The sequence below is a fragment of the Argiope bruennichi genome, chromosome X2 (genome assembly GCF_947563725.1).
Source record: "Argiope bruennichi chromosome X2, qqArgBrue1.1, whole genome shotgun sequence".
Classification (NCBI taxonomy): domain Eukaryota; kingdom Metazoa; phylum Arthropoda; class Arachnida; order Araneae; family Araneidae; genus Argiope; species Argiope bruennichi.
In genome coordinates, this window is record NC_079163.1 from 45,957,995 (window position 1) to 45,971,013 (window position 13,019).

The following is a 13,019-nucleotide window of genomic DNA, read 5'->3' on the forward strand; positions in this document are numbered from 1 at the left end:
TTAAACTGATTCTACAAAATAAACTCATATTATGAGAATTTTTTTTAATATATTGATAAATGGAAAAAGCTGAAGTTTCGTTCGACTGCTTTTAATCCGACTTCTTTTAAGATAATAATGTCATGTATCGATAATTATCAGGTTATTATATATTTCATGGTTTTTCAAATTTTCATGTTCAGATTTTTCTTTATTTTCCTTTTAGCCCAATTATACTACAAGAAATAATTGCAGTGATTTTTTTTTTTTTTTGTTGTTGTTATGAGCTTATTCACAATACAGAGGACTGTAAAGCTTATAGCTTTCCAATTGGTTTACAAAGAATAATATTGATGATTTTTCATCACTTATGAGCCACATTGACTAAGCAATATGAATTGCATTGGTCAAATTTTAATTCAAATGCTAATGCTTAAAGACTTTTTTCATATAAGCAAAGGGAAATGTTAAATGAAAGGGGAGAAAGCTGTTGTAAGTCATGACACTCCTGCAACATTGACAGTTCCAAAGATTTATGACGGAGTAAGGGGAGAAGATGTATTGCGATAATGTAACATTTATTACGTCACATTTTTCTAAGCTTGCAGTTTTCCCGGAGATAATTAACTGCTTGTCATGAAAATTGTGCCATGCATTTTGAAATCAGTCATGCTACGTATGAAACAGAACGCTCTTTCTTTTTGACTAACTCTTCTTAATTCAACATTTATCTTCGTTTTGGATGAAATTTCATCAATTATTTTTGTTTAAAGAATTTTATACGTGGAGTTATTAACCAGTTAACTGGTTTTGACGAATATACTGGTCATGGAAAAAAGTACAACCTTTTGTATTATGCTGTTAGGAGTAATAAGTAGCATTATTTGCATGTTCTTTTTTTTCATATGCAAAAAATGTATGTTAGTTTAAGTAAATAAATAAATGTGATTATTGAAATAAAAATATAAAAGTCATTTCATTACAACATAATTTCATACAAAGCATACTCTGTGTTTGACGAGTATGCTCATAATCGCTAAATTTTTGGGACGCAATTTAGATACGTCCGAAGAGGTCGAAACAGTTAATTGGTTAAGAATTTGTTATGTTTAATTCTAAATTTCTTGGGCCAGCTTTCATTTTTTCTAATATTCATCAGTTTGAAAAAGAGGAAGAAATGTGATTATTGATTATATATGCATAAGGTTCTTATATATTTGAAAAGTAACAATGGAATAATTCGTGAATGCTTCCTGAACTATACCAAATGAAATTCAAGCTAAGTTTTATTTAAAAGCTGTTGAGTAAAGAATGACAAAATGATATTATTTTCTCAATGTAAACTTTTCATATGGATGAAATGTTAAATTAAATTATCCTTATAAATGTATTTTAAATTCGCTTTTTCCAAACACAGAAAGAATTTCAAGATCATTAAACACATATAAATTATAGGAAGTTTAAGCTTACGGCTAAAATCTGGTTTGATTGGCAAATCGGAAAATAAATGGATAAGAAATACTTAGAGAGGTAATTACATCATACAAAATTTGTGGTCGAACTTTAATGTGATTTCTATGAAAAAATTTTGAAAAGGAATTTTAATCTCGTCCGTCATAGTTGTAAATGTTTTGACAATCTCAAATAAATGTTTTAATTTATCTGTCTGATATATAAATTTACAATTATTATGCAACTTTCAGCTAATATTGAGCATTATAATCATTTTAAATTTTTGTTGTTGCCTTTATCTTAATGAATTGACCCAAAAAAATAAAAATTTTCGTGAAGACTGAAACTACCTCATAAAAATCAACTCATTTAACGAAATGCAAATGAATTCAGTGAGTAATAACGAAACTGGAGCTAATAAAATCAAAGTCTTCCTGTTGAAAGCTGATAAAACGAATGCGTGCACTATCTCCCTACGCATCATCTCAACGAGAGAGGGAGAAAGAGATGCAAAGAGGAAAAACGCTGCCTCTCCACGATACTTCAATAATGGACCCCACAGGTGGAGTTTCTCCTCCATATTTACCCTGTTTGTTCCGAGGTTCAAATTCTGGGGCTTAGTGATTGATCAATGAAATGCAGTGCTCTGAAGACGATCGAATATCTACCGCGTTTGCCGGGATTGGCGATCCTTGCGTTCTTGGCGAATTCCAGAACAGTAACCTACAATGAACCTCTGAATCATTTCTCTTCCTCATCCTTCGATCTTCTCTTCCCCTCATATGCCGGTTCGGTCCTGTTAGCAAACAAGAAAAAATCGCCGATAAAGATTCTGCATTAACATTAATTAGTAACATAACTGAAGGTTACTTTTCTCTCTCTATCAAGATATCTACGCGAAAGTGACAAGTGTGGATTGCGGGATTTTAATTGTAGTTAAATTAATATTCATCCCGAGAGGAGAAAGACGCTGTAAGAGGTGAGGAACGCCAAAGCTGACGCGCCTGCGCTGTGTGGTTAGTAACACAGGGCAACCCTCGCGCCTGCTAGCCATCTTGCACTACTCTCTGAAGCCTATCCTTGCTGCTGCTAGTCCTATCTTGAGATCCGACAGTGAGGTATGTGTCCCACTTCCCATTTTTCCTCTCTCTCTCTCTTTCTCAACTCGTCTTTCTTCGTTTCTACTTTTCGTTCCCGGTATTTCCCACACTCTTTTTTTTTTACAACCCCATGTAACGGAGACAGCTCTAGTGTTTACATCTCAAACTAACACTCGCATCTCTTTGATCCATCACATCTTTAAATGCCACTGGGTCTTCTGAAGTCCGTTGAGGATGGGGAGGTGGTGGGGGATGGAGATGGGAAGGGAGAAGGACGCAAGAGCTGAATGTCGCTCGAATCTTTCACCTACTCCTGGATGAAAGCAGGCCTTATTAGAGACAAATGCTTCTGCAGCTCTTTTGTTGCTGTCAGATTTAATGGGTTTCGATACGCCGGGCTGCACCAGCGGGTTCATTTTGGAAAGAAAAAAAAAGCCTGCGTGCTTTCGCTGTTGATGAATTCTTGCTCCGTATGCTCATGTTACTATGATCGCGTCTCTCGTTTAAAGGGGAAGATAATAAATTGCCTGAGGGGGATGGGAATTAAATGAGAAAAAAAAAGTGGGAAAGATGCCGTTATGAGCATTTTTTTTCCTTGCGATGCTTTTTCACATCTTTCAGTTTTTGTCTTCATGCTTATTAAAAATCAAACAATGCATTTTCATAAGATAAAAATTAGGAAATTCACTAACTTCATATTTTTAAAAGAATTTAAATGCGACTTTTTAACTGTATTATATGATTTGAATACTGCATTTAGTTTGTCGAGGATGACAGCTCCTCAGGAATTAACTGCATATTGCTTGAATGCCACCTGTTTTCACCTGTTGGAGTAGTTGAGACGAGTCCAAGTAATTTTGTAGGTTTAAAGGTGAGGAAAGATACTCGCAACGTAGGTGCCACGGATAAGAGTGAAGTATTTCGGTATTGATGGGTATTTGATTTTTTCTTAAACTCTAAGCACACTACGTTTTAATGCGAGATGATCAGTGAAAAAACCTTTCAAATAAAAAGAATCTATTAATAAATTTCAAAAATGTAATATTTCTATATTACTCACGATTGAGGTGAAGGTTTGAATTCTTCAGATTTGCAATCAGATCTAAAAGCATAATTTTAACGATTTTACTCAACTACTTTAAAGGAAAATTTTAAATGCTTTATATATTTCTTTCTTTCTATTGTTCAGAATTTTTTTTAACGTTATTGTAAATTCTGTAACATTTAATAAATAAATAAGTGGTAAAACTCAGATTATGTAACATGTGAATTAAAATTTTATTGTAGGAATCTCTTTTCAAAAGAGAGAAGTAACATAATCATTGTACCTAACAAATCCTTTCTTTATTGATCTTTACTGTTAATTCCTCTATATGTTAATGTATAAGGTTAATGCATTCCAATAAATAATTTAAATTTAGAACGATTAGAATCTGTTTGATGAAGTCATTCATTATGTTCACTAGGAATTTCACATATATATGCTTTGCAGTATACATGCGAAATTCCTATTAACAACTTTTAGCTCTAATAGATAACAATTAATAATAGTAACGATTAGTAAAATAACTTCTAATTGGAATTAATAAAGAACTTCTTCCTCAATAAGTAATGCGTTGAAAGAATAAGTAATGAATGTGTTCTGTGGTATTATTTATGGCAGGAGCATTTTATAGTCAATCCTGCAATACAGATTTCAAATTTATTGAATAAAATTTACAAACAAAATTAGAACTCTTGAAATTATCTTGAAGGAATTAAAAACGGAATATAAAAATAAAAAAAATTCAAAATTTTTGAAAACGTATTCCAATTGATTTGATCGTTGTCTTTTCAAAATTTTTAAATTGTTATCTACAGAATCAGGGTTTTTTTTTTTAACGTTCTTGTAAATTCTGTAACATTCTGTAACAAATTAAGATTACATCATTTCTTCAAGTGATTTATTTTAATTATTTATTTTTAAAGACTTTAACAATAGATTTTTTAATTCATATGAAAAAATAACATTTTTAAATGTCACTAAAAATATCAATCACTTCAAAATTAAATTAAAAAATCAGTAGCCATAATTTGAAATCATAGATATAAAAAAATGTCATAATATGAGATTTGCAACTTAAGTAAGCAATGATTTAACTTCAGTTGTTTCCAGGTTTTTTAATCTAAAAAAAAAGCAATAGAATTAATTTAATTTCAGGAGATATTCCGTTTAACAGAAAGGGAACTGAAATTTAAAAAAATAATAAATTCATCTATTTTAAAGATTACTACAGATTGCTTTAACAAAAGAAATTATTGAAATCTTTGACAATCTTATAAACCCGTTTTTTTCAAAAATCATAAATTCAAATCAGTAATGAATCTCAATAATTTTCTCTAAATTCATCCAAATAGTGCAATGAGACACAAAGTCTCCATTTGAATGTCAAGAATGAAATGCTAGTTAAAACAATTTCAGTTAATTTTGAATAATAATAACTGACTTCAGTTAATTTTGAATAATAACTTTTGAATAATAATAACAAAGTTTTTATTTCGACGTTGTAGTTTTAAAGTAAATAGTTTGTGTATTGTTTTAGAGAAAGTTTTGATAGATATTTAAAAATCGTCAAATCAATTTCTCATAACAGTAATTCACTTGAATCATACTAAGAATTATTTTGTGAAATTAAAATTGGGAAACACGATTCCTTTGGATAAAAGTGATACTGCATCCCTTTTTTACATAAATAATATCCTGCATGTAATTGCATGATTGGTGTGATTTATACTTCTCTATTTTTTGTTTTTGTTCATTGTCTTTATTTTTTTCTATTAATTGCACTTTTACAATTTTTCTTAAATAAAATGAGTGTGAAATAATTAAAGAAAAATTTATTTGAACTATTAAAAATTCTGTTTATATACAATATCGTTAAATGATGTAATTGCCTAATGGATTGATGTGAATTTAAGCGTTTCTGTATTTTTACTGTCATGTTCGTTGTCCTGGCTTTCATATATAAATTGAGATTGAAGCAATTGCGAAAAATATTATTTGCATTATTAAAAGTTTTGAATGTATTTGATAAAAATTTTAAACCTAAATCCATATATAGAAAAATACAATAAATCATTGTCAAACTTAATACAGTTATTCTGGTTAAGCACAAATGTCAAAAATTATTTTTGGGTATCTTTTACGATTTTTCAAATGTGTTTTCAATTTCTTTCTTAAATCATTTTAGATCATTTCTTTCTTAAATCATTTAGAGTAACTTCCAGTTCAGCACAATGTGTAAATAATTTGTTTTAATAATAAATTATACATTAAAAATGAAACGGATATTTTTATGAAAGCATATAGCATAAAATATTCTAAAATCAGATTGTATTAATTCATATTATGGTATCTCCAGTTATTTTGATACTATTTAATTATATTATTGTAAAACTTCTGGGATTTTACATTATCATAGGTATTACTGAATGTGGTCATTCCTAAAAAAATTATACATAGTTAGCTTTTAACCAGTGCATTTTCCTCCAAAACTAGAATAAAATAAAAAATATCAAACAAAGATAGTTTTGAAATTTCTATAAAAAGTAAATAATGAAATAGAATGAAATGAAAACTATCAAACAAAGACAGTTTTGAAATTTCTATAAAAAGTAATTAAATACTCCTTGGAAATAAAAAGTATTAAAATTGACCTCTTCTTTTAATTTGTTATTATTTTAGAATACAAAAGTAAGACTCTTGAGATCTTTTATGTAAAACATTTGAGTGAATTTCTTTTTTCAACGTTTATTTTCAAGTAAACTCTTTGTTATAATGTGAGATGCTAATATAAATTTGAATTTGAAGTATGAGAAATGAAATATGTAATTTATGTTAAATAAAAACTGCTTTGAAGAAAGGTTTGTTAAATTAGTTGGGAAAATGTATAAGACTTGCATTCAAATATATATCTATCTATCTATCTATATATATATATATATATATATATTGAACTGATGATTTCCTTTCCATTTACCATGAAATATTACTATCTTTATTGATAAAGCATCATTCCATGTTTCCTTTTATTAATAAATAAAATTTTGGTTTTCATTCACTGTAAAGAATTTTAAGATTAGATTTCAATGTCTGTTTAAACTCAGTGAGTGATTTAATCATTTGAGATTTTCAAAGAAGTTGTGAGATCTCTATTTTTGATTTTTCAATTTTATGATAAATTATTTCTTTATTAATTCTTTCGGTCTTTCAACAAACATTTGTTGTAGTACTTTCATTAAAATGAGAAATCTTGTAGCTTGTTAATAGAATATAATCACTTTCAAGATTATCTTTTAATTTCATATTTACTTGCATATTCCAATTAATAAAGAATATCAAATAAAGAATATATAATGATGTAAAATAAAGAAAGAAGAATTTACTTGCATATTCCAATTAATAAAGAATATCAAATAAAGAATATATAATGATGTAAAATAAGGAAAGAAGAGGTCATCGCATCACGTGCCAAGGAAAGATGAGATAACATTACAGCACGTGGCGAAGAGAGGATGACATTACGGCAAATGCCGATGAAAGAGGAGATAGCATTACAGCACATGGCAAGAAAGAGGAGATAGCATTACAGCACATGGCAAGAAAGAGGAAATAGCATTACAGCACATGGCAATGCAGCATGCAATATGGTGATAGACGCCATGCTCAGATATGTTTGTCATGTAATTGTTACGTGAACTGAATAGTCTCCGTTTAATTAGCTACTTTTCAAATAGTTATATAGGTAAAAATATACTCTTTTTATAAAAGAAATTACAAAATTTTCAACAGCTCTTTCGTAATAAAAGAAGCAGCAGAAATTTTATAACTCATAATTTATGCAGTAAACCATCGCGAATATTGATAACAATACTCTCTTCCATATACTTTCATTGAAAGTTTGCCATTTGGAGTATTTATTACTTCTTACTGCCTCTAAATTACTGAACAGAATAACGAAGACTACAGCGCAAAATTTCCTAAATAGTCTTTTTTTAACTACGCTACTCGTATGTCGAAAGTGCATTAAATTATTATATAATTAAACTTATAAAATAAAATTAATTCATCCGTAAGCGTTATAATTTTATCATAAAACTTATATGGAATAATAATATGACGGTGGAGACGCTTAGTTGAATCAGTACGACAACGCATTCATATAACATATGGTGTTATCGAATTAGATAGTAGAAAAATTAAATGTGTTTCGGGATTAGTTGAATCTTTTGCTACGAAGTTTTTTGTAAGAATTAATTCATTATCACTTCAAATATATGAGTTTCTGAGAAAAATAATAGACTAAAGAAATTATTTTCAAACAAAAATCATTAATTTATGGCCATTTTCTTTCACATGTTTATTCAAATGGCTTTTAAAATCAAAGTTATTTTGTAAGATTTTCTTTAACTTCAAGAACTATCAATTTTGTACACAACATACTTTCAGGGTTTTTGTAAATTTCTCAATATTTCTTTTTCGGCAATTTTGCCTCTCCTTGAATATTGTGAAATCTGTGATTCATTTTCTCTGCATTGGATCATTTTAAAGCTTAATCCAAAATTTCTTATTTCTTTATGGATTTAAATTATCCAGGTGAAAATTTTTAACTCAGACTTTAGTGAATCTCCATAGTTTATTCATTGGTGACTGTTTCAAATTTTCATTACGTATTTGGCGTCATATAGCCAAATTTAATTCTTACTTCATTTAAACTTTCAACTAATCAACTGTCCGAATTTTGCGACTAAGGAAAGCTTATTTGAAGAGGAATTGGCAAACAGAAAAATTACTCTAAAATGTCCTACTGGAGAAATCTATTAATCTATGAAATCATCAGTAATAAAAATTGAAATGACACAAACTAAAGAAGATATTCTCTTAATTCGATGAAGTTTCTTTTGTGATTTGTGATGAACATACAGAAGATATATTTTTTTCCGCCAGATAAAGTACATTTTTCTCCAGCGCCTTAGCATTTTTATCGATAGTTTTAAAATTTCTCATGAATATTTTCTTCTTTCTGAAAGTTTCTTCTTACATTTGTGTGATTGTGAACTTGTTGGAAATATAAAACAATTCAAACTATATGATCAAATTTTCTAACTGCTGAATAAAAATATGTAAAAAAATATTTATTATTCTTTAAATGTATCTGCTTACTCAATTTTTCTCAGTTGTTTCATGATAACTGAGAGGTATTCCATTTCTATAGACTACTGTACCCCCATGTATGTATAAAATGTAAATGAATAAAAAGTGGTAGCAGATATAAAAGTATAAAGTAGAAGAAAATCTTATTGATTTTAAAATTTCTTTGAAAATATTTAAATTTATGAGTGTAAAATTATTCATAACTAATTCACTATATCCAACAAGCTATTCAGTGCTCATTTGTTCATTTTAACGACATTTCCAATTAATACGAAATTATTTTTACTGATACTTTATTTTAAAATAAAATTATTTATTAATTTTGCCATGAAAATTTTTAAATATTAAAGTAGCACAAATTTTAACTTAGCACTAAAAACACTTCAATAATTTAATAAATATTTCGAAACTTCTTCTATATTAATCGGGAAAAACAAAGCTATTGTTAAGAGAATAAATTTTAAATTACGTCTGTAGTCATTGACTATGAAAACATTGATAAATTGATTTTTTTTTTCAAAAGTCTCCTTTAAGACGTCAGACATTTCCAAAATATATCTCTACAATTGATGAAAAACTGCTTTTAAACTGATCTTATCTTAGCAGAATCCTCCTTTTGAAAAAAAGTCATGAAAAAAAAAATTCTCTGAAGCATCCCTATTTGTCATGAAGTCGATCATTTATACTTTTCATTTGAGAGATGAAAATGATTTGAGAGCTGCGTTTGAAAGATATGAATAAAATTCAAAGAAATGATAGATCATTTTATCAAAACGAACGAACGCTCTTTTAAAAATACATTCCTTACCTCAATGATGTGAAGTTTGGATTAAACGTTGTGATGCCAAGATCAGATTTATTTTATCGATATCTGAGCACTTGGCAGCTTTCCAATTCTCTCAGACATCTTTTTCTTGAGATTTATGGAGATTCGCCATTCTCATCTTTTGGCAAAAAGAGAAAAAATAAATATTTAAGTATGTGGTTATGCATCCGATAAGAAAAGGGAACAAACCTAAATGAAGCACATAATGCCAAAGGTTAATCTCGTTTTCGATGCTATTGCAATGTTTGGAACTATTACGGATGTCGCGTGACTCAGAGAGATTAATATATGAAAAATAAATTGGCCAAAGATGTATTCTGGAATTTTTAAACATGTGATTTCTTCGTAAAAGTAATGTGCATTTTTCTGGTTAGATAGGAAGTTATCCAAGTTCCCCGACTTAAACCAGTTGAAGTCTCATAATAGTATGAATAGCGTTTATCTGAAAATTTTTAAGGATTTTAGTCTTGAATATATTTTCTTGTATGCAATAATATAAATATAAAAATTGGCTACCATTAAATTCAACTTCTTATTCGCTTATATTTTTCAAAAAAAAAAAAAAAAAAGACTTAGTTTTTGCTAAACTAAATATTTGGTAATGCGTGTAGTTTTCAAATAAGGAAGCATCTAAATTTTATATTTTCTATAAATTTAGATGAATAATATTTTCATGCAATCATTAAAAAGTAACTATTAAATAATAACACATTTTTTAGATTTAAAATGTTAGAACAGTGTATCTCGATTTGATTTAAAATTTTAAAATCAATCTATTATTTTTTTGTGAGTTATGTAATTATTTATCATTATCTCATTTATGAAGAGCTCTAATTCAAATTAATATTTAATCATATTTATTGATTAAATATATATAGTTTATTATTCCTTTTTTATAAAATTAAAAAAAAAATTTTAATTAAATAATTTTTTTTTAAAAAATGTATATAAAAATTTTTCAAATAAAAAAAAAAGAATTAAAAAATAACTCCTTAAATATTTTCTTAGTAAGAACGTTACTTTAACAAAGATATCTTTGCCGCATTTTTGAAAAAAGTCCGAAAAAATAATTTGCATCAATACTTTAATATTTACTTTTCTCAATAAAATAATAATCCTTTTAAATTAAAATACATTCTTATTAGAAAAATTAACAACTCAGAAACAATTTTTAATATATCTAAACAGAAATTTCTGACGAAAGGAAATAAACCATTCTCCTCGTTTTGCTTTACATGGAATTTAGACGCAAAGAAAGATTTCACAAAAAAAGATTTCAGATTTTCACAGAAATTACTGGATTTTTGAGTATAAACTTTTCTGAAAACATTTTGATTCCCATTTTAGAAAATGTTTTTTATCTAGGGCGTCAAAATTCTTTGAACAGAACAAAATTCTAGACAGCTTTTGTGGTGAGAATTGCTTTTAAAAGGAATTTTGTGTATTTCGTAGGTAATCTGTCTGAGATAGTACTTAAAGTATTAAGGCTGCCATTGTTTTCCAGCACATTATCACCTGTCTTTTCTCAGCTAGTATTTGCAAAACTGTCTGGTCTAATTTTTGGGGATAGCAAAGATGCTATTTATGTTTTGTCTTCTAGGAAATGACGAAATGGTCAACATTTTTCTTTCGCAATGGGATTTGGTTTGTTTGATGTAAGATTATCCACAACAAAGGACGCTTCACTGAAACTGGCAGCTGTTCATTAGCTGATATATATACACAAATCAAAGTATAATTTTAAACTGAAAATGTTTTGACTAAATGACTGACATACAGCTGCAATCATTTTATTAAAGCCTTCGTAAATAAGGTGGATGATATTTATTTTGATGTAAATGTTCTCATACATTAATTCATTTTTCCATATTTATTTTTTGGTCTAATTTGCAAACAATTTTTAACTGCCAGTTCACCAAAAATACGCGGTTTAACAAAAGTATATTATTTTTTAATATGATAAATTTCAAAATATAACAAAGGTCCAGGGATTTCTAAAATCTATAGAACTGCTAAATCATTGAAATAAACTCAAATATGAATTTCATCATAGTGAATTTCGATTTATTTATTGAAAGCTCTTTTTGTCATTTCACGACTTTTTTCGTTAATGAAAAAACTCCAGGTCACCAATAGCCGCTATATCCAGCATCTTCTGTAAAATATAAAATAGAATGTAAACTTCTAAAATTTAGTTGAACAAAAGCAATTTTTAAAGTTAATAATGATAGTATTTTTCCGTAACACTGAAAACATTAAAAGGTTAAAAATAATGATTTATTGCAATAAATAATTCTAATGCAATATAATACACAAAAATAATAAAATCATGTTTATTATTTATTATATTTCGATATTTATGCATAAAAATTCATAAATTAGTTTTCATTACACATCTTAAAGATTAAAAACACACTAGTTTGGTTAACATAATGGAAAGAAGTAGGTTTCAGTAAGAAAACAAAGTTAATAAAGAGTTTTTTTCCTTAATTTTTTTTTTGTTATTAAAAATTTTGTTAATAAATTATGTCATCTTCAGTAAATAAAATTCGAGAAAAAAAAAGAAATACTAAAATTATGCTGCTGCCTTAAACAAAGAGTAAAGAAATTATGTAAAAGTGATTTATTATAAAGTCTTTTCTAATATATTGCCCGAATTTCGACCTTAAAATTGCCACCGAACACATTTGAAGAAAACTGACAGATAATAAGATATGACTCAAAGCTAAAATCCCAAATACATTATTTTCACCCCTTTAACTAGAAAATGTCTTCCATTAAAAATTACTTTTCGATAATATCCCCAAGTTGAAATAGATATAATTACTAAATACTGAGGATATCTAAAATTTATCCAGAAAAGATTTTTTTAAATATTTTTAAATATATATATCTTCGTAATGCTGTAGCATTTCTTTTTCATGATGCGCAATTGTATTACCAAACTCAGAATAGCTTGAGTGATTTGTAGCGAGCCATTTTGTGACTACTTAGCATTAGGATCACGAAATCGGTAATTAGTTCTAAAAATAATTGTTATAAATTCCGTTGCTATTAGTTCCACCCATTTCATAATCAATATTTCGGTACAATGAAAAGCAAATACTCTGAAGATTGTTTTCATTTGCATGCTATGCTCATATTCTAATTGGACCCAGCCTTTTTCAAAATGGTATTAAATTGGGGTAGATATTTTTGGAATCTACATTTATTTTACTATTTTGAAAATAGACGGAAATTAATCTTAGGAAATCTTAATGAAAATTTTTACTAACGAATTTTCGGGGTTTCTTCTTTATTTAAGGAGGATAATTAGTAAAATAAATACTACCTAAGATAACAATAAATAAAATTTATTTTTGCCTATCATCCAGCATTTATATCAAGGATTTGGGAATCTTATTTTTAAACTTCTGTTGTTTTCTTACTTTTTGTCGCTTCCATTCTTTCAGATACATGATTATTAAAA

At 27.7% G+C, this 13,019-nt stretch overlaps 2 protein-coding genes across 2 annotated transcripts in view; one reads left to right on the forward strand and one right to left on the reverse strand.

The window, feature by feature from the left end:
* LOC129960109 (protein NCBP2AS2 homolog) overlaps positions 1 to 13,019 on the reverse strand; it is a 100,784-nt gene that overhangs the window by 62,551 nt on the left and 25,214 nt on the right. The window lies entirely within an intron of this gene.
* Positions 2,447 to 13,019, forward strand: part of LOC129960108 (poly(rC)-binding protein 3-like) — a 108,811-nt gene continuing 98,238 nt past the window's right edge. Inside the window, exon 1 of the mRNA XM_056073237.1 lies at positions 2,447 to 2,549. The gene's annotated coding sequence lies outside the window, so the exon portion shown is untranslated. The remainder of the gene's footprint in view (positions 2,550 to 13,019) is intronic.